General features: G+C 48.8%; 1 long non-coding RNA gene across 3 annotated transcripts in view; it reads left to right on the top strand.

Annotated features, from left to right (window-relative positions):
- Window positions 1-17669: 17669 nt before the first annotated feature.
- Window positions 17670-22819, top strand: part of LOC142818706 (uncharacterized) — a 67370-nt gene continuing 62220 nt past the window's right edge. For all 3 annotated transcript variants that reach the window (XR_012896306.1, XR_012896305.1, XR_012896304.1), the window contains exons 1-2: window positions 17670-17902; window positions 19907-19943. This is a non-coding gene — a long non-coding RNA (uncharacterized LOC142818706). The remainder of the gene's footprint in view (window positions 17903-19906; window positions 19944-22819) is intronic.

Below are 22819 nucleotides of genomic sequence, written 5' to 3'. Positions count from 1 at the left end.
AAAAGGGCACTGCTCACTCAGAAGCACTACAAGTGAATCTGCTAAGAAAGAGGCCATAGCCCTGGAAGACCCAGTAAACTTCCAAACGAGGGATCTGCAACCTTTTCAAACCAAAGAGCCAAACTACATAAAAGTTCAGAACAAGTGGTCAACAAAGAGCCGCATAAGAATCCCCATGTGCATATCTGAAAATATACAACTTAATACCATTGATACTTGACATAATGATTAATAATAGCACAAATGAAATGTACTCACAGACTTTATTTATTCTGCTGCTGCATCTTTTTGCACAGTTCTTTGAAGTTTACATCATAACTGATCAAATCCAGCTTCATGCATGCATTCAGGCTGTCTTCTGTCAATCTTAAGGCAGGGGCCTGAAAATGGGGGTGCAGGAGTCTGAGTTGGGGTGTATGAGGAGCTCAGGTCAGGGAATTTGGGTATATAATGGACTTGGCACAAGTTTGGAGTGTGTGGGGGTGCAGGAGTGTTATGAGAGGGGACTGGGGATTTGGAGAAATGAGGGGCTCAGGGCAGAGGGTTCAGGAGTATGATGGGCTCAGGGTTGGTGTGTGTATGGGGCTGCAGGAGTGTTATGATTTTGTGGACAAATGGGGGCTGGGCCCCAATTGGGGGTTTGTTGGCCAGGCTTCATTTTTAAATAAAGCAAAAGATGATGTCCAACACAAAGGCTGTGTCTACACTGGCATCCCTTCCGGAAAAGGGATGCTAATGTAGCACATCGCAATTGCAAATTCCGCAGGGGATTTAAATATCCCCCGCGGGATTTGCATTTACATGGCTGCCGCTTTTTTCCGGCTTGGGGAAAAGCCAGAGAAAAGCGCCAGTCTAGACGTTATTCTCCGGAAAATAAAGCCTTTTCCGGAGGATTTCTTATTCCTACTTTCAAGGAAAGGAGGGTTGTAAGCAGGCTTTGAACATGCTGAACAACATGAAAGTGGAGCATTATGTGACATATTTTCACTTGCAGGAGCATGGCTTACAAAACCATGTTTGTTATCATAAAAGTCAAGACTGTCACAATAAATAAGATACTACAGACCTTCTAGATTCCCTTTGGGGTTCCTGAAGAGGGAAGAAACAGACAAGCCATAGGGTTAAACACAGTATCCAATGGTAGAAACAAGAACAGATTGTTTAGAATAAAGAACTGACCCTTGCAAGTGGTATCTGTCAAAGCTCCTGGGAAAAAAAGTCAAATGACATTAGAGAAATCTCCAGCATTAAGCCAAGAAGGAAATTTCAGGCTTTTCATTCTATTTCATGATTTATAGTCTTTGATTTATGAAGATCCTTTGGCTAGTCAGCCTAGGAGATAAAAGGCTAGAAGAAAGGACATCTACCTCTGTACAACAGGCAATAGGGTTGACGACACAGGGTAGTTGACTAGGATAGCTATGGCAGAACAAACTATTCTGGACTAACTCTCCATGTGGCCACTATTCCTGTCAATTTCTTCATGCAAACAAGGCCTAAGTCAAGTTAGTCAATTATTTTTTGTCACGATACAAATGTCTTGGTGTGGGGGTTCAAATCCCACCCCCTCCTTCTTGTGCTACCTTGCCCTATTTCCGAGTGCTCAACTGTCCACAGTCCACACGTTTATTTCACCAGGATATGTGGGGTGGGGGGTCTGGGCCCACCCTCGCTCCCAGACCCCAGCCCAGGGCCCTAAGGACAGTATCGCTGGGGATCTGTCCCACCGGGGGGGGGGGGTCCAAGCCTGAAACCCGCCGGTGTGCCGGCTCCTCGCCCTGCCCTGGGCTACTTCCACCCCACCTGCGCCTCCCTATGCCTCCCGTGCCCGTGCTCGTGCTCGTGCTCGTGCTCCTGCTCCTGCTCCTGCTCCTGCTCCTGCTCCTGCTCAGGCTTCCTCCCCTTTGTTTGCCCTGCTTCTCTCCTCTTGTATCTCCCCCCCTCCGACGTCATTTCCGGCCACCATTTTCCGGACCCACCGCGTCTGACGTTGCCTAGCAACGTCTCCTGCCCTGCCGCTCACCAGACGCGCGGCCGCACTACACAGCCGGCACGTGCGTAGCTCGCATCGGGCGGCCCCCAGCAGCGAGAGGGCAACCGCTGGATCAGTGCGGAGTGGGACCATTTCGGGGGGGTAGGCGGGCTCCACCCCGTCACACACCTCCCCCCTTACGTCCTGTCCTTGGCCCCTCTGGCTTCCGTGTTCCGCTGTCGTGTTTCTTGAAAAGAAGTCTGCATTGCTGTTGGCCTTTCCCGCTCGGTGGCTTATCTCGAACCGATAAGGCTGTAACGCCAGATACCAGCGCATAATCCGTGCGTTGGAATCCTTCATGACCTGGAGCCACCGCAACAGGGCATGGTCTGTCACCACCGTGAACGGGTTACCTAGAAGGTAATAGCGTAATAAGTTAACGGCCCATTTTACAGCCAATGCTTCCTTTTCTATAGTGGAATAATTCTGCTCCCTTGGCAGGAGCTTGCGGCTGATATACACGATGGGGTGTTCCTCCCCACCTTCCCCTTGTGAGAGCACTGCCCCGAGGCCCACCTCTGAGGCGTCTGTTTGCAGGATAAAAGGTCTCGAGAAATCAGGTTGAGCCAACACCGGGGTCTGGGTGAGGTGTCGCTTCAGCTCCCTAAAGGCTCTCTCACATCGGGGGTCCCATCTTACCCTTTTAGGTGCCGCGTCGCGTGTCAAGTCTGTCAATGGGGCGGCCACCGTAGCGAAGTCCGGCACGAACCGGCGGTAGTAGCCCGCCAGCCCTAAAAATTGCCGCACCTGCCACTTGGTATTCGGCGCCGGATAGTCTCGCAGTGCCTCAACCTTCGCCACCTGGGGACGGATCTTACCCTTGCCCACTGTATACCCCAGATAGGAGACCTCCTGCTGCCCAAAATGGCACTTCACTGGGTTTGCCGTCAGCCCTGCCTCTCGTAACGAGGTCAGAACCGCCCTTACCCGCTTTACATGTTCAGGCCAGGTCTGGCTATAGATCACTATGTCGTCTATATAGGCAGCCGCATAGTTTTCATGAGGTCGCAACACCCGGTCCATCAGACGTTGGAACGTGGCTGCAGCGCCTTGAAGCCCGAACGGCATCTTTACAAACTGGTAAAGGCCGAAGGGTGTTGTAAAGGCCATCTTCTCTCGTGACTCCTGCGACAGTGGTATCTGCCAATACCCTTTAGCTAAATCAAGGGTAGACAAATACCTGGCCGTCCCGAGCCGCTCCAACAACTCGTCCACGCGGGGCATGGGATACGCATCAAATTGCGACACCACGTTGACCTTGCGGAAGTCGATACAGAACCGGACCGTCCCATCTGACTTGGGAACCAGCACTATGGGGCTCCTCCAGGAGCTATGGGACTCTTCCACTACGCCCCACTGCAGCATCTTGTCTGCCTCTGCCCTCACTGTCGGCCACAGCTTCCTTGGCAGGGGCCGCACCGGGTCGCGGATTGTACAACCGGCCTCAGTCGTGATGTGATGACACGCCGCCTTCGTGCATCCGGGTACATCCGTCAGTACCTGTGGGAACTCATTCAAAAGACATCAGAACTCCTCCTGTTCAGCCTCTGTCAACTCCACTCCTACCTGAAACTTCACCACCCTCTCACCCTCGAGCCCCGCTAAGCCCTCCTGCACCCGCCATTCCTTTAGGAGGTTCACGTGATAAATATTGGTCGTTTTCCTCCTACCGGGCATTCGCACTTCATAGTTCACTTCCCCTACCCTGCGAACGATTTCGAAGGGTCCCTGCCACCGGGCCAGTAGTTTAGATGGCTGCTCAGGTAACAGCAGGAGCACCCTATCCCCGGGCTGAAAAACTCGTAGCCTCGCCCTGCGGTTGTAATACTGGGCCTGTCGCTCCTGCGCCTCAAGGAGGTTCTGTTTGGCAAACTCCCCCACCCGCTGTAACCTCTCTCTCAACTTGAGGATATAGGGCACCGACCCTGTTGTCTGTGTCACCTGGTCCTCCCAGGCCTCCCGAACCACATCCAAAATCCCCCTGGGTTGTTGCCCGTATAGGAGTTCGAAAGGGGAGAACCCAGTAGAGGCCTGCGGCACTTCCCTGATGGCAAACATCAGGGCCGGGAGGGCTCGGTCCCACCCGCTGGGATCCTCTTGAGCAAACTTCTTGAGCATACCTTTGAGGGTGCGATTGAATCTTTCCACTAAGCCATCCGTCTGGGGGTGGTACACTGACGTCCTCAGCGCTCTGACTCGGAACAGCCGACATAGCTTCTTCATAAGGTTGGACATAAAATTCGTCCCCTGGTCAGTCAGGATTTCTTCTGGCAAACCCACGCGTGCAAATATCTTCACCAGCTCCTCCGCCACCGTCGAGGCGGTGGTGTTCCGCAGTGGCACGGCCTCCGGGTAGCGGGTTGCATAGTCTATCACTACTAAGATGTATGAACACTGGTTCTTTGTGGGTTCCAGCAGCCCCACCAGGTCCATTGCTATCCTTCAGAAGGGGACCTCGACTACGGGGAGAGGTACTAAGGGTGCTTGCGGGACCCGCCTGGGCCTGACCTTCTGACACTCCGGGCAAGACTCACAGAAGTCCCGCGTGGCTCGGTAAATACCGGGCCAGTAAAACCTCTGCAGGAGGTGGCTAATCGTCTTTTCATACCCCAGGTGTCCGGCCCAAGGATTACAATGGGCCAACCTTAGCAGCTGCTGATGGTGCTGTGCCGGCACCAATAGCTGGGTGATAACCTCCCCAGGTTCCTTCCCCTCTGTAACTCTATATAGCCGGTCACCCTGGACCTCAAATCGGGGAAACATTTGCGCTATTCGCTGTTTGTCCGCCTCCCCTGCATTTCTAGCGGCTTGGTCCCAGGCCTGCTGCAGTAAGGGATCCTCCCTCTGCTCTCTCATAAAGTCTGGGGAACCCACATCTCCGTCCCCAGCGACCCCAGAGGGCGTCTCGGGGTCGGCAGCTAATACCACCTTACCTCCTTCCCGCCCTGGCCATTCTCGTAGGGCTTGCTCAAATCCCTTCCAGTCGCGCCCCAACAGGATGGAGTATATTAACCCCGGTACGAGGGCCACATAGACCCATCCGGCCTGGGCCCCATCCCTGAGGTGCACCCAGGCTGTCGGGTATGCCTCCACGTGCCCGTGTACACACTGAATGTGGACCGGGGGTCCCCGCGGGCCCCCTTCCTCCACCAGGTCTGCCCGTACCAAGGTCTGCCCACACCCGGAATCCACCAGGGCCGTGACTAGCTGGCCCTCCACCTCGACCTACCGTAAAATCTTCCCCTGCCCTCCTACTTCCCCCATACCCGCTCGGCTCATTACCTGCCCGTATGAGCAGTCCATAAAGGGGCAGTCTCTTTTGAAGTGCCCCTCCTGTCCACACTGATAACACGCTCCGGTTGATCCTCGGGCCAGAGTGGGGTTGTCTGGGTGCCCCTCCCGGGGTGGTGGTCGAGAAACGGGCTCAGTTGCCACTGGCCGATTCCACACGGGAGCTAGTCGTCTTCTGTGGTTCCTAATAGGACTGGGGGGGGTCCGCCTCCCGATCTCTCCCCGAGCCGGGAGGTCACCGGTATGGCGCCTCTCCCGCCTCCTCCATGGGGGTCCTTCCACCCCCCACTGTCCCCCTCACTCCCTTCGGCGGCCATATAATCCTCTACTAGGGTCACCGCCTCCCCTAACGAGGTGGAATGATGCCGGCGAACCCAACGCTGACTTTCTCCGGTAGAATGTTTATAAACTGTTCCAACACCACCTTCTCAGCCACCTGGGGGCCCGTCTGCTGTTCCGGTTCCAGCCAGTGCCACCCGGCCTCCCTTAGCCTCTGGGCTACCGCTCGGGGCCGCGCCCCGTGGGGGTACTTCTCCTGCCTGAACCACTGCCGGTAGGACTTGGGAGTCACCCCCTGCTGGTCTAGTATCGCTTCTTTGACCTTAAAGTAATGTAGGGCATCCCTGGGGTCTAGAGTCCGGTAGGCCAACTGGGCCGGGCCCGTCAGATACGGAGCTAGGATCGTTGCCCAGTGTTGTTCTGGCCACCTGGCGGCCGTGGCCACCCTCTCAAAAGTCACTAGGAAGGCCTCCGGGTCATTCAGGGGCCCCATCTTGGCTAAGTGGACCGGTAGCTGTGCAAGCTACCGCCAGATCACCTCCCGGCTCTAGGGGTTGCCCTCTTCTCTGCCCACCCCATTGTCTTACCCAGTGTTCCTGGTTCGCTTTGTACTGTTCCGCCACCTCCGTGAGGAGCTGCCTCTGCTGGTCCTTATGCTGGGCCGCGAGTTGCTGGAGGAGGGCGGTCTGCTGCTGGTGTTGCTGCCTCTGGTTCTCGGTTAACCACTTAAACATCTCCGCAGCCTCCATATTCCGCTCGGCTGAGGGGGCTGACACCACCCCTCCGTCCCCTTGTACCACCTCGTCCTCTGTCAGTCTTTTCCTTTTCCTCTCTTCCAGGGTGGGGCGTTACTGGATACCCCTCCCGTTGCGGTGACCAGCCCCTCCCACGGCTCACAGAGGAAAACAACAAACCCACAAAAAAAAGAACGCCTCCACCTTCCCTCTCTCCCTTTTTTTTTCCTAAGCTACCCGCCCCCCCGTGAGGCTCCCCGCTGCCCACATTCTCCACCACGTGTGGGGGTTCAAATCCCACCCCCTCCTTCTTGTGCTACCTTGCCCTGTTTCCGAGTGCTCAACTGTCCACAGTCCACATGTTTATTTCGCCAGGATATCTGGGGTGGGGGGTCTGGGCCCACCCTCGCTCCCAGACCCCAGCCCAGGGCCCTAAGGACAGTATCGCTGGGGATCTGTCCCACCGGGGGGGTTCCAAGCCCGAAACCCGCCGGTGCGCCGGCTCCTCGCCCTGCCATGGGCTACTTCCACCCCACCTGCGCCTCCCTATGCCTCCCGTGCTCGTGCTCGTGCTCCTGCTCGTGCTCGTGCTCCTGCTCCTGCTCCTGCTCCTGCTCCTGCTCCTGCTCCGGCTCCCTCCCCTTTGTTTGCCCTGCTTCTCTCCTCTTGTATCTTCCACCCCTCGTCCAGCTCCTCCCCCCCCCGACATCATTTCCGGACCCACTGCGTCTGACGTTGCCTAGCAACGTCTCCTGCCCTGCCGCTCACCAGACGCGCGGCCGCGCTACACAGCCGGCACGCGCGTAGCTCGCATCGGGTGGCCCCCAGCAGCGAGAGGGCAACCGCCGGATCAGTACGGGGTGGGCCCGTTTTGGGGGAGTAGGCGGGCCCCACCCCGTCACACTTGGTCAAGGTATAGTCAAGGTCCTTCCCCCAGAGAAAATAATAAAAAATAATGATAACAAGTAAATGTTGGGATTAATTCAAAAGAGTCTACTGCAGTGATCCCTCTAAGATTTTCCATCTATGAGCAGAGTGAGTTTTGTCTTGTGCACCAATATTAAGATCATGTGCACTTGTTTGGATGTGGGCCACTGTGGCACCCAAGTTATCAACAAATATATAAATATATTTTAAAATGTTATGGAAGAAAGGATACTAAAGCAAGGGATAATTAACAAGGTGCATGACTTTAAATGTTTATTTAATATGAAGTCAAATAAAAAGAAAATTAATACTACAAAGTTTTCAGTAAATTAGATGAGCCTCAAGGCTGCTTTAAATCTGCATTGTTCGCAGTTCCATAGAAGTCATAGGAGGACAAAAATAAGCACATTGCAGCACTGCTTTAATTTTCTTCTAGAATGCCGCTATTCCAGGAGCTTTAGGCGGGGGAGGGGGAGGGAGCACAGAGCTATTTCATTGGCTCTAAGTAAGATAGGGAGTCCCCTACCTACATTGGGACTAAGTCCCAAGTGGGGGAAGTGAGATCACTGCCCTTAGGGTAGTTCCCTTTGTGCCACTGGAGTGCAAAATGGTTCTAGGGCACGAGAGAATCAAGTCCATTATTCATTGTTTTATTTGTATTCTGAGGCTACTAAGGATACATAGACACTGTCAAATAATAAACAGTATCTATAAATGTTTTGTTTAACGAACATTAACCCATACAGCCTGGCTTTAAAGACTCTCTTTATATCTAGTAGAATGCTGATAAGAGACTGTTAGGGAGGTCATAATGTTTAAACAGTTGGTATGGCAGAATGTAATAATTTAAATTACATATCTAGGTATCCAGGCAAACTACAACCTCAGTTATTTTTAAATGTTGTGAATTCTAAACAACAGGAGCTTTGCCTATTGCAGTGAAGAATTTTAATGTAATGGTGCTGTTCATGTGACTAAACACAATGCTAGCTAACACCTATTGACCTGTTGGGCTGGGGGCCCCATAATGCAGCCATCTCATCCATGTTTGCAGACCCTGCACATATGTGGCATTCCAAAGGCCCCTCCATGTGATGCATGTATCTGTAAAATGCCACACACACACCTCTATGTCTGATTAGCAAAACCAGCAACCGAGTCATGAAAAATATTCACTCTGCATTTGGCCAATCAAGTGTATAATCAATGTTGTGCAGTACATGCCATTCTTTGTTCCTTGTGTAACCCACATGCCTAATAGAGAGACATCTCTTTAAGAGAGCTATAGAGAAGTTGGGGAAGGAATGAGCTGTGTCTGGGTCATTTCATCGTTGTTAGGCTGGTGCACAATCAGCACTCTGCACCTGCAGGGTTCTGGAACTGGGGGTGGTAGTTTTGGGTTCCTAATAGTTGGACTCACACTCTATTAGGGTATGTCTACACTATAAAGTTAATTCGAACTAACAGCCGTTAGTTCGAATTAACTTTAATAGGCGCTACACATACAAACCGCTAGTTCGAACTTAATTCGAACTAGCGGAGCGCTTAATTCGAACTAGGTAAACCTCATTCTACGAGGACTAACGCCTAGTTCGAATTAAGTAGTTTGAATTAAGGGCTGTGTAGCCACTTAATTTGAACTAGTGGGAGACTAGCCCTTCCCAGCTTGCCCTGGTGGCCACTCTGGGCACCACCAGGGAAACTTGTCTGCCCCGCTCCCAGTCCCGGAGCCCTTAAAGGACCACGGTCTGGCTATGGTGCCCGTGCCAGGTGCAAGCCTGCCAGCACCCAGCCAGCAGACCCTGCACCTGATACAGCATGAACCTGCCACCCGCTGCCACCCAGCCCTCCGCTTCTTTCCAGGACCAGGCTGGCGGCTCCCAGGAGCTTGCCCGGGGCCGCAAGAGGTGGGCGCCTGCCTGGTCTAGTGCGGAGATCGTGGATCTCATCGAGGTTTGGGGGGAAGCCTCCAGCGTCCACGACCTCCACACTAGGCACAGGAAAGTGGCCATCTAGGGCAGGGTAGCTGCCAGCCTGGCCACCCAGGAGTAGATTTGCATGAAAATCAAGGTGGTCCAGTGAGACCCCCTGACCCTGAGCTTAGAACATAAGAACATAAGAATGGCCGAACTGGGTCAGACCAAAGGTCCATCTAGCCCAGTAGCCTGTCTACCGACAGCGGCCAACACTAGGTACCTTGCAGGGGATGGACCAAAGACAATGACCAAGCCATTTGTCTCATGCCATCCATCTCCAGCCTTTCACAAACAGAGGCCAGGGACACCATTTCTACCCCTTGGCTAATACCACTCCATGGACCCGACCTCCATGAATTTTTCTAACTTCTCTTTAAACTCTGTTATAGTTCTAGTCTTCACAGCCTTCTGCAGCAAGGAGTTCCACAGGTTGACTATTTGCTTTGTGAAGAAGAACTTTCTGTTATTAGTTTGAAGCCTGCTACCCATTCATTTCATTTGGTGTCTTCTAGTCCTTCTTTTATGGGAACTCAGGAAGAACTTTTCTGAATGCACTCTCTCCACACCACTCATGCTTTTATAGACCTCTATCATATCCCCCCCTCAGTCTCCTCTTTTCTAAGCTGAAAAGTCCCAGTCTCTTTAGCCTCTCTTCATATGGGACCTGTTCCAAACCCCTGATCATTTTAGTTGCCCTCCCCTCTCCCACCCTCTCTCTTCCCCTCTCCCACCTCCTTTTCCCAGTCTCCCCAAGTTTTGTTAAATAAAGAGAGTTTCTATTTTTGACCACATGTTTTCTTTATTTTGTACATCAGGAAGGGGGGCTAGGGAGGGGTAAGTGGAAGGAGGTGAGGGAGGAATGGGGTACGAGCCCCCGATGGGGAGGACTGGGCTGGCTCTGTGGACTCCTCGGGGTGGAAACTCTCCTGCAGCCCCCCGATTGACCCTCCCGGATGGCAGCCTGCGGCTGATGGCCAAGTGCTGTGATGTGCCAAGTGTGGGCACTCAGGGCACTCCAAGCCCGGACTGCTTTGCAAGCGGGGAAGCCCTGAGAACTGTCTCTCCGGGGTGGAGGTCGGGTCCCTTTAAGCACAGCCCTCGGCTAGTCTGAGGCAGCAGCTCCATGCTCTAAGTCCTAATCTGATGCCCTGCCGGCACTGCTTCCGGCCATCCTTAACCTCGGTTCAGGGTCCACTCAGTGTGGACATGCTAGTTCAAATTAGCAAAACGCTAATTCGAATAGTTTTTAAGTCTAGATGCGCTAATTTGAATTAGCTTAGTTTGAATTAACTAATTTGAACTAAGTTAGTTCGAATTAGTGCTGTAGTGTAGACCTACCCAAGGTCTCTTCCAGTCCTAGTATTGTATGATTCTATGAATAATAAATAATATTAGTTTAGTATATATTTCATATTCCACTGCTTATGATTACTACAGCAAATCTCTTTTTCCTCTCATATTTAAAGGTTCTTTTATTTATTAGAGGAGGTTTTGGAACAAATCAACAAACTTAACAGTAACAAGTCACCAGGACCAGATGGCATTCACCGAAGAGTTCTGAAAGAACTCAAATGTGAAATTGCAGAACTATTAATTGTGGTTTGTAACCTATCCTTTAAATCAGCTTAGGTACTTAATGACTAGAAGATAGCTAATATGACACTAATATTAAGAAAAATTGTTGTAGAGGAGATCCTGGCAATTACAGACCAGTAACTCTAACATCAGTACTGGTCAAATAAATTGAAACTATAGTAAAGAAGAAAATTATCAGACACAAAGATGAACATAATTTGTTGAAGAAACGTCAACATGTTTCTGTGAAGGAAAATCATGCCTTACTCATTTACTGGAGTCCTTTGAGGGGGTCATCAAACATGTGGACAAGGGAGATCCAGTAGATATAGTGTATTTGGATTTCCAGAAAGCCTTTGACAAGATCCTTCACCAAAGGTTCTTAAGTAAAATAAGTTGTCATGGGATAACAGGGAAGGCCCTCTCATGATAACTGATTAAAAGACAGGAAACAAAGGGGTAGGAACAAATGGTAAGTTTTCAGAATGGAGAGAGGTAAGTAGCGGGGTCCCCAAGGGTCTGTCCTGGGACCAGTCCTATTCAACTTATAGATGATCTAGAGAAAGAGGTAAACAGTGAGGTGGCAAAATTTGTAGATGACACTAAACTGCTCAAGATAGTTAAGACCAAAGCAGACTGTGAAGAACTTCAAAAATATCTCACAAAACTAAGTGATTGGGCAACAAAATGGCAAATGAAATTTAATGTTGATAAATGCAAAGTAATGCACATTGGAAAAAATAATCCAAACTATACATACAATATGGTGGTGACCAATTTTACTATAAATACTGAAGAGAGAGGTCTTGGAATCATTGTGGATATTTTCCCCCATTTGATGTGCAGCAGCAGTTAAAAAAGAAAACAGAATATTAGGAATAATTTAAAAAGGGACAGAGAATAAGACAGAGAATATCTTATTGCCTCTATATAAAACCATGGCACTCTCACATCTTGAATACTGTATATAGAGGTGGCTGCCTTGTCTTAAAAAAGGTATTTTGGCATTGGAAAAGGTTCAGAAAAGGGCAACAAAAATGATTAGATGTTTAGAATGGTCCGATATGAAGAGAGATGAAAAGACTGGGACTTTTCAGCTTAGAAAATAGGAGACTAAGGGCATGTCTACACAGCAGCATTATTTTGAAATAACTGCACAAGAGTCTACACAGCAAACCTGTTATTTAAGAATAATTTTGAAATAATAGGCAGCTTACTTCGGAGTCTGTAACTCTCACTGTATGAGAAATAACACCTATTCTGGTCCCGAAATAGCTATTTTGTGATAGGGTATGTGTACACAGCGCAGTTGGAGTTATTTCAAAACAAGGGGCCTCCAGCCCTTCCCACAGGCGCCCTGCTGGTCCCTCTGTCTACACTCAGCAAAACTCTATAGTACCCCTTCCCCTGCTGGCCTTAAAAGTGCAGCATCAGGGGAAAAGGCTTGTGGCACACAACAGGCCCTGGCACCCCGAGCCATAGAGCAGCAGCCTGCATAGCTGTCCCTGCTGACATGAGCTACCCCCATGCTCCATCTGAGCCCTTCATGGATGCAGCTGAGCAGGCATCCAGCACCCAGGACCCAGCCAGGGGACGAAAGAGGTGCATACCTTTCTGATCTGGTATGGAAGTCCTGGACCTCATTGAAGTCTGGGGGTGAGGAGGAAAACCTCCAGGATCTCCACACCAGATGTAGGAATGCCAACATCTCTGGCTGGGTGGCTGAGACACTGGGCACCAACGACCACATCCGCACCCAGGAGCAGGTGCAGATGAAGGTTAAGGTGCTCAGGAAGGCCTATGCTAAAGCCAGGGAGCAGAGCTCCCACTCCGGGGTGGCTTCCCAGACCTGCCCCTAATACAGGGGTGGGCAAAAGGGCGAGATCTGAACCACCAAGCAAGTTGGTGTGGCAAGCAGAAGCCCTGCCGCTCCCTACGCCCCTAGGCCAATCAGGGCTTGGGGGCGGGGGAACATGCAAAGTCTTTCCCCACCTTACAAGAAGTGAGGCGCTTCTAAGTGCCGCACGCTCTTTGCAGGACAGGGGCAGGGTGAGAGGAGACTTTGTGTGCTCCCCTCACCCCCAGACCCTCCCACCCACCCTCTGCCTCAAACCTTGGTGGCAGCAAGCTGCCCACCTGCGGCAGCATCTCAACCACCTGCAATGTGGCCACAAACACTGGCAGCAGCATCCCATCCACATGAGGCCACAAGCACCAGTGGCAGCAGCCACACACCTGTACATGGCCCACCCGCCCAATCTCCGACACAGCAGCTGCCCACCCGCCACGTGGACCCTCCCAACCCATGCAAGAAGCCACCCCCCCAACACAGTGTTGGCCCTGGCAGCAGCCAGCTCCGCTTTACAATGGGGCTGTAGACTCTGGGGGAGAAGGATGGAGGCATCCAGAGGTGTCCCCCTGCAGCAGATGTAGACATGTCTCTGTGTTAATCATTCTCTCATTGAAGTTTTTAGCTTGGTAGTGAGTCCTTTTACATGGAAACTTTGTATTACGTCTTGGTAGAATAGTCCCTAGGACAAGTGAGGCAGAGACTGTCCCTGTGGGGTGAATGAGGTGGGAATGGATAAGGCGGAAGGTGAGCACCTCTGGGCAGTTGCAAAGGTTGGAGAGGGGATGGAAGCCAGATCCAAGATCAATGAGCCCTGGGAAGTGGGCCCATTGAAAGGAGACTGGACCTGTGGATACCTTAGAGGTCTGCAACAAGGACCTCCTTTGGGAAGCCCTCTCTTTGGAGGTGAATGTGGCAGCATTGAGACACCACCCAAAAGCAGGTGCCACAGACACTAACTGCAGATTCATGGGACGGCTCTCACAGATCTTGCACATGCATAAGATGATAGATCTTCAGGAGTGGGGGCAGTGGTGTAGTGAGGTGGCTCGAGGGGTCAGTTACCCCTGGGAGAAAAATAATATAAAATTTAGTTTAAAATAGATGTCACACGCTTTTAAAAGGAATACCATATCTCCTGCCTTTTGTCTATTTTTGTCTCTTTAGGCCCCCAGTTAAAATTTTCAAAAGCACTTGAGTGACTAAAGTAATTTTTGAAAATTGGACTTGGAAATCTAAGCTCAGATTTTCAAAGGTAATTAAGCTCCTAAAGAGACAGTTGCCAACTTGGATCTTCAAAGATATCTATCTGATCTTTACACACCTTTGAAAATCTGGACATAAGTGTCCTAGTCAGTTCTGAATGTGAGATGTAGGAGCCCAGTCCTAATTCCTTCAGGCTTTTTTTTTTATTTGAACATTTATCTACACTAATTCCCCTCCTTTCTCTTTCACTATCCAATAAATGCATGGATCAAAATTATAGGTGCTTTGTGACTATGCTTATTTGAGAGTGGAAAGATTTCCTATTGTCATGTAAGATTCCTGGTAACCCATCTCAAATATGAAAAACTAGGTTGATACCTGTTCATATCAGGAGCTGTTGAATTCAGTTCACCATTTGCAGTATCTCATTAGGATGTTTAGTGAAGAAGATATTGGGTTTTTTTATTTATACTGTGAGCAAAGCATGGGCTCACAAGAATTCCTCCATTGTTTTACCATGAGTCTCAAAACATTTGGTGTTTTTCTAAAGTCCTGGAGTCAATTGATTATGTAGGAATCTCAGCTTTCAGTTAAAAAAAGTTCTCTATACTTCTGGGCCTTACAGCTAAGGAGGAAAGCTTTAAAACATGAACCCTAAATACTCAAGAAACAAAAGGCCAATAAAAATCCAACTTGTTTTACTTTTAAAAAATCTTATGATGGCGTTCCTTGTGATCTTATGTAGGCGTTCCTAGTGATTTTTGGGTTGTCAATAATGCTCTTTGGTGAATTTAGAGAAGTCTCTCCCTTCAGTTTCCCTTTTCACCCTCCTTTTTTGTCACAGGTCATCAGAGAATCACAGGGTATGTCTATACTACAAAGTTAGTTCGAACTAACGGACGTTAGTTCGAACTAACTTTGATAGGCGCTACACTAGCGCTCCGTTAGTTTGAATTTAATTCGAACTAACGGAGCACTTAGTTCGAACTAGGTAATCCTCATTCCACGAGGATTAAGCCTAGTTCGAACTAGCTAGTTCGAATTAAGGGGTGTGTAGCCCCTTAATTCGAACTAGTGGGAGCCTAGCCCTCCCCAGCTTTCCCTGGTGGCCACACTGGCCAACACCAGGGAAACTCTACTGCCCCCCTCCCGGCCCCGGACCCCTTAAAGGGGCATGGGCTGGCTACGGTGCCCGTGCCAGGTGCAAGCCTGCCAGCACCCAGCCAGCAGACCCTGCACCTGGCACGGATCGAGCCACCCACACGATGCCCCCCAGCCCTCCCCCTCTTCCCGGGACCAGGCTGGTGGCTCCCGGGAGCTTGCCCGGGACCGCAAGAGGCGGGCACCTGCCTGGGCTAGTGCGGACATCGTGGACCTCGTCCACGATCTCCGCACTAGGCACAGGAAAGTGGCCAGCTTGGGCAGGAGAGCTACCAGCCTGGCCACCCAGGAGCAGGTGTGCAAGAGAATCAAGGGGGTCCACTGAGAATCAAGGGGGTCCACTGGGTCAGACCAAAGGTCCATCTAGCCCAGTAGCCTGTCTGCTGACAGCGGCCAACCGTAGGGACCCTGGAGGGGATGGACCGAAGACAGTGACCAAGCCATTTGTCTCGTGCCATCCCTCTCCAGCCTTCCACAAACCTTGGGCTGGGACACCATTCCTACCCCCTGGCTAACACCACTCCATGGACCCAACCTCCATGACTTGATCTCACTTCCCTTTAAACTCTGTTCTAGTTGTAGCCTTCACAGCCTCCTGCAGCAAGGAGTTCCACAGGTTGACTCTTTGCTTCGTGAAGAAGAACTTTCTGTTACTAGTTTGAAGCCTGCTACCCATTCCTTTCCTTTGGTGTCCTCTAGTCCTCCTTTATGGGAATTAATGAAGAACTTTTCTACATGCACCGTCTCCACCCAACTCCTGCTTTTAGAGACCTCTATCCTGTCCCCCCTCCGTCTCCTCTTTTCTAAGCTGAAAAGTCCCTGTCTCTTTAGCCTCTCTTCATATGGGACCTGTTCCCAACCCCTGATCATTTTAGTTGCCCTCCCCTCTCCCAGCCTCTCTCTTCCCCTCTCCCACCTCCTTTTCCCAGTAGTGACGGTGTGTTCGGGGTCCCCCGTCTCCTGCACCCCGAAATGGCACAAAGAGACTCCACCAGCCAGTGGAATTGAGGGTGGTTTATTGCTTCTCCACGATACTGCATAGCACAGATGTAATCTGGTTACAGGAACTGGGGGCTAAGAGGCCTCAGTGCCCCCTTGAGATGGGGGGATCCCAGCCCCCTCCCCAGTTCCTTCTTCCCTGCTTTCCCGACAGGAACAAACTCTCCCTCCCCAAGCCCTGCCCCCAGCCAGGGCAGCATTCCACCTCCCTTTGTTTCTCCCCATGGGGGGTAGGCTGGTTCAACCGGTATGGTACCTTTGCATAATAAGGTTTTCCCTGCTGGGTCTTGCTCCAGACAGAAGAGGTCACCACATCCCAGCAAGTACCCCCACTACGTCACACCAGTCTCCCCCAGTTTTGTCCAATAAAGACAGAGTCCATTTTGGAAGACACATTTTCTTTATTTTGTACATCAAGAAGAGGGGTAGGGAAGGGTAAGTGGAAGGAGGTGAGGGAGGAATGGGGCACGAGCCCCCGATGGGGAGGACTGGGCTGGCTCTGCAGGCTTCTGGGGGTGGAAGCTCTCCTGCAGCCCCCCAATTGTCCCCTCTCCCCTGATGGCAGCCTGCGGCAAGTGCAGCCGGGCTGATGGCCGAGTGGTGTGATGTGCCCAGTGTGGGCACTCAGGGCACTCCAAGCCAGGACTGCTTTGCAAGCGGGGCACCCCTGAGAACTGTCTGTCCGGGGTGGGGGTCGGGACCCTTTAAGCACAGCCCTCGGCTAGCCTGAGAAAGCATCTCCATGCTCTAAGTCCTCCTCTGATGCCCTGCCGGCACTGCTTCCGGCCATCCTTAACCCCGCTTCAGGGTCCACTTAATGTGGATGCACTAGTTCGAATTAGCAAAACGCTAATTCGAACTAGTTTTTAGTTCTAGCTGCGTTAGTTCGAATTAGCTTAGTTCGAATTAACTAATTCGAACTAAGTTAGTTCGAATTAGCGCTGTAGTGTAGACATACCCATAGAGACAATGGAGAGTAGGGTGAGTCCATGACCATGGTTAATGACTGGTCAGGGTGACTAACTATTATCAGCCAGTGGTCTGAATGAGCTATCTACTGCCATCTGTTAATCAACTGTGGGAAAAGGCTTCACGAGCAGACCTTATTTATACAGACAACCTACTTTGCCACAGAGATCAGTAAACACACTTGCTGTGTCAATGGGTATGTCTACACTGCATCCCTAGTTCGAACTAGGGATGCAAATGGAGACAATCGAAGTAGTTAATGAAGCGGGGTTTAAATATCCCGTGCTCCATTAACATGATCTCGCCGGCGCACTAGTTCGAATCACAGCTGATTCGAACCAGGAAGTGCGCGCCGGGACGCGTTAGTTCGGACTAAAGCCCTTAGTCCGAACTAATGTTACTCCTCATTTTTTGATATGTGATATTTGTGTATGTGGTTGTGGTTTTTTGTGTGTTTTTTTTTCTCAACAAAAAATCCTAAGTTGGGCGGGGGTGGGGAGTAGAGAGCGCCAAAACAGTTTGAATTGGGCCCCGCACTTCCTACAGCCAGCCCTGCCCATACCTGCCATAGACCTAGGTTCTATCTGTACCTCAGACCCACTGTATGATCTTGGGAGAGTCATCTTACCACTTTGATCATTGCCTGTATTTTAAACTCTTTTGACAGGACTCCCTCTCTCTCATCTATCTACGCCAGGGCGGCCACCCTGTTCCGGACAAAGAGCCAAGATCCAGCTGGATCCAGTGTGAAGAGCTTGGGCAAAAAGTTGTAGAGCAAAAAAACCAAAAAGGACTGCCCTTTAAGAAGGCTTTTTGGAGCTTTTTGGCCTTAGCAGGCTCCTATTGGTGACTGCGGCCACCATACTGAATCCACCATTTTGATCCAGATGGCTTCCCTGCCCTGGTGAGCACAGGGGAGCCGTGAGGTGTGGGTCGTGGTCAAGCGGTGCAGGGGTGGCTTCACAAGCTGCACTGACGGGGGAGAAAAGCCACATGTGGCTCACAAGCCACGGGTTGGCCACACCTGATCTACGCAGAGCCTAGAATAATGGAGTCCTGATCTTGTTGAGCCTCAGCCATTGCCAGAGCAGAAATAAATAAGATGACAAAAAGTTAGCTCTCAATAGCGCTTTTTCTCACTGGGAATCTCAAAGCCTTTGACAAAATGTATATTTCAGCTCTATTTAGCCATGTTAACCACAGTCTATAGAAATGGATGTTATTAATCTGCAATTTTATTTAATTGTTTCCTCTGCATTTCAAGGTCAGCTCTATCTGAATACTTTGTATCCATCTGTTACTAATTCTATAGGAATCTTAATTTTAAAATGACAAAAGATGGTAAAAAAGATTTTTTTCCTTTTGGCATTATGTTTAGTAGAAAGATGAGGCAAAATTTGAACCACAATAGTGCTGCTAGAAGAAAAGGCTGCAGATGAATTTGACTGTGACAGGTAGAAAAACATCTGTGATTGGTTTTAGCAGTGCAGTTGCATTGCCTTTCCTGCTGTTTTTCGCTTTTTAACCACACTGTCTAAAGTGGTTCTGCAAGCTAATTAGATTAACATACAGACATTTTTGTCCCTGTGGCTTTGAAGAGGCATCAGAACAGCTTCCCATAAGACAGATAAGATTTGGTTAGTACTCTTAGGTTAGAGAGCACTAGATGTATAATCAGAATGCTAGGGAGTTCATTAGGAGGCTTCATTAATGCTGCTGTCCTGCATCCAGTATTGACTTAACCTTGAATTGAGCTTTGTATTTTCCCTAAGAAGGTGGAACGAGAAGGAACTCCTGAGTCCCCACCACTAAAATTATATTGTCATTTGGATTCAAAAAAGTCTATTCATGCAGTGCATTTTTTCTGCATTCATTTTATATAATTGTTTTTCCCAAATCATACTGTTAGGCTGCAACTGCACTGCATCTCAGAGTGAACCTCCTAACATACGTTTGACAGATGTGTGCTAGCTTCCTTTGACCTAGAGCTCTAAAAGTGGATGTTTAGCACTAGTGGGGTGTGTCTAGACTACAGGGTTTTGTTGACAAAACTATACCTGCGTCTACACTGCTGCTGAGTTCTGTCGACATAACGTCGACAGAACTCAGCAGTTTTGTCAACGGCTGTAAACCTCATTCTACGAGGAATAACATCTTTTGTCGACAGAGTTCTGTTGACAGAAGGCGATATTGCATCTACACTGTCCTTTGTGTCTACACTCTCATGTCGACAGAGCGGCTTGCTTTGTCGACAGAACTGGATGTAGGCTATATGCTCTTTGTCGACAGAAGCTGTGTCGATAGTATCTGTTGACAAAACTTCTGTCGACAAAAGCCTGTAGTCTAGACGTACCCGTGGAGACTTGGGCTAGACACTTGAGCTCAAACCCAGGGAGAATAGGGTAATCGAGGGGTTCTTTTCTTTTCTTTTCTTTTCTTTTCTTTTCTTTTCTTTTCTTTTCTTTTCTTTTCTTTTCTTTTCTTTTCTTTTCTTTTCTTTTCTTTTCTTTTCTTTTCAGACTCCATGCTCCCTATCTGAGGTACAGATAGAACCTAGGTCTATGGCAGGTATGGGCAGGGCTGGCTGTAGGAAGTGCGGGGCCCAATTCAAACTGTTTTGGCGCTCTCTCCCCCCCCAACTTAGGATTTTTTGTTGAGAAAAAAAAAACCACACAAAAACCAATAAAGAATGTATAGAGAGCATAAAGTAGGATGGATGAATAGATGGATGGATGGACAGATTAGTTAGCTCAGAGAAGCAAAATTTACTCTGTGTGTACTGAGTGAAATGAAATCTTTTTGCTGAGGTGTGCTAGTGTTAGGTAATATAATGAAAGCATGTTGCTTTTATTTATAAATGTATTGCTTGTTTGCATCAACTAAAGAATTTATTTTGTCATTTCATAAGGCAATGTGGTACTAAGGTCAAGAGAGAAATCTAAAATGTAAGTACATTATTCCAGCACTTTGACTTCTATTTCCTCTTGTATGATCAAAAGAAACAAACAACTTGGAGGAAGTTTTAAAGCAGGCAGGGAATAAACTGGTTTCTTTGCATTGAATTAGAGTTAGACAAAAAGAAAGACAAATTGTCTTCCTCTGCTGCTATTAGATAGGCAGAATAATCAAGATTACCTGAAGTGTGCTTATTAAGTCAATGAAATGGATCAAATCATGAATTAGTGTTATAAAACTGGAGTGTAACCTCTCCATACTTACAGTCTAGTAATATTTACAAATAGTTTTTCAGATTACAGTGTATATTTTCTATCTTATTTGTGAATTTTGTGTTTTATTATTTGGCTATATCCATTTTTCCAGCACAGAAACCATGGTAGAATTCATGTTGAAGTTAATGACTTATACAGAAGTCCTGGTATTTCTCAGAAATTTGAAGGAACTTGTAATGTTGCATGTAGAAAAAAATTGGCAGTAGAATTCTTACATTCATAGATGCCAGTAAAAACGAGTTCACTTGTTTTTGATTTACTTTAAATATTGGAAATATATGCCATAACTTTGTAACATACTCCGCAGAGTCTAGAAAATAACCTTGCTTACTGTACTGTATGATACTGCTCAATACGGCTATGTCTACACTGGCATGATTTTGCAGAAATACTTTTAACGGAAAAGTTTTTCCGTTAAAAGTATTTGCGCAAAAGCACGTCTAGATTGGCATGGAGTTATCGTTATAACGATGCACTTTTGCACAAAATCATGTCTACATTGGCGTGCTTGAGGGGGCATCTGCTGGACGGCAGGGGCCACGTGGCAGAGCTGTGGCCAGAGGGCTCCTGCCTGGTGACCTCAGCAGCCTGTGTCTGCTTTAAGAGGGATCGGATTACCAGGAAGACCGAGAGCTGATTGTGGCTACGGAGCCTCCAAGCACCCAGAGGGCTTTTTTCCGTTTTGCCTACTTTTGCGCAAAACATCTTAGCTGCCTGTCTACACTGGCCCTTTTGCGCAAAAACATTTCCAGAAAAGGGCTTTTCCCCGAACAGGAACGTCAAAGCATTTGCGCAAGAAGCACTGATTTCAGACAGTACAACGTTAGTGCTTTTGCACAAAATCAAGTGGCCAGTGTAGACAGCTGGCAAGTTTTTGCGCAAAAGCGGCCGCTTTTGTGCAAAATCTTGCCAGTCTATACGCAGCCTACATGTATTCTGGACCCTTGGAATTATATCAAGAATGTTTGGGAAGAAAAGAATGTTTGGTTGACTGCATTGTTAATGTGTTAACTAGGGGACTGCACTGCTTGCTTGCTACATTCACCAAAGCCCCTCTCACAGGGGATAGGCAACCCTGGCTCCCCATGAAGCCACTAGGGAGGGCCGGGCTGTGCCCGCACCAGCCCAAGCCCCTTCTCCCTCCCTCACCCACAGCCATGCTAGCAAAGGCCCCTTCTTCCTCCCCTGCTGCACCAGCCCAGGCTTCCCTTCTCCCTTCTCTTCCCCAACCCCCCGCCTTCAGCCAGGACCCCTTCTCCCTTCCCCCACCCCCCAAAAATTCCATCAAGGTCCCTTGTCTCTTCCCCCTCCCCTGACCAGCAGCCCTGGCCCCCTCTCCTTTCTCACTCTCCTCCCTCCCCCACCAGCTAGGGCCCCTTCTCCTTTCCCCTCTTCTCTGCCAGCCAGGGTCCTTTCTCTCCCTCCCCACCCCCACTGTGGCCTAACCCTAACCCCCATGCATGGGTACAGGCCATGCTGCAAGCCAGACCCGGTTCCCCATGTGGCTGCCAGAGAGGACCAGGCCTGAGCCCCATTGGGCCCTTTTTTTCCTCTGTCTGCTGGGAAAGGGAGGGGAGGGCTGGGCCCATAGGCAGCCCAGCTCTCTACATGGGCTCTGGGAAGGGCTAGGCTGGGATGGAGATGGGGGGGATTTTCCTCTGTCGTCCCACAGGAAAATCTTTTTTAATATATAGATTATTTCTTCACAATGTATGTATTCTAAACAATTGTTCACTAAAGAGAAAATTTACCACTTTTTAGTTTTATAGATTGCTCATATGAATTGCTTCAATGAATATTTTATGTTTATTACTTTTTATATGACACACATATGTTTTTAGTATCTGTTTTATAGTCATGCTTAAATGAGATGATCTAAGAATTAAAGGTCCCTGAAAACTGCTAAATCATTTTCCAAACAAACTTCTTTACATATGTTAACAAAAACACATTAGAATAACAATGTTTGTTCCATTTATGCTTTGAATTTTGCTGTGAAATGCGTATCAATTAAATTGGTTTACCATTTGTTTCAGAGTCTTAAATTGCTAATACAACAATATTTAGAATACAAACATTATGGGGAAATAATTATTTGGCTTAAAGCAACTGTTCCTGTGGAGGCAGAGGGGAAAGAGTTTTTGTGTGCACGCACAGATAAGAGACATTTTTTATACTCCAAAACCAAAGAAATTGGGTTTATTTGGGGGACAAAAAGATTCTGAAGTCAAATATAAGTTAGCAATAATCCTTTTGACCCTAAAATGACCTTTTTTAGCATTTAGGTATTATTTGTTATAGTAGCTAGCCTGATATTCTGATAGCTGGAATCTAGTGGAATTAAATGTGTTATTTTATAAACTTCCTAATTTACCATGTGATTTACTCATCCAAGGATTGCCCCATTGCTACCTTTCCACCAGTTATAGGAATGTGAGATGCTGAAAGAGCTATGGCAGTTTAATGCCACCAAAGGAACTACAAACAGAAGAGAATCTTCCAGGGTTGTATCTGCCAGTTTAAGGGCAGTTTTGTGTCCTAGTCAGAGGGTAGGATTTGGCCTTTGTGTACTGATTAGATAGATAGATAGA

The sequence above is a fragment of the Pelodiscus sinensis genome, chromosome 17, assembly GCF_049634645.1.
Source record: "Pelodiscus sinensis isolate JC-2024 chromosome 17, ASM4963464v1, whole genome shotgun sequence".
In the NCBI taxonomy this organism is placed as follows: domain Eukaryota; kingdom Metazoa; phylum Chordata; order Testudines; family Trionychidae; genus Pelodiscus; species Pelodiscus sinensis.
The sequence above is the reverse complement of the archived record's forward strand: the minus strand, read 5'-3'. Positions and strand labels throughout refer to the sequence as shown.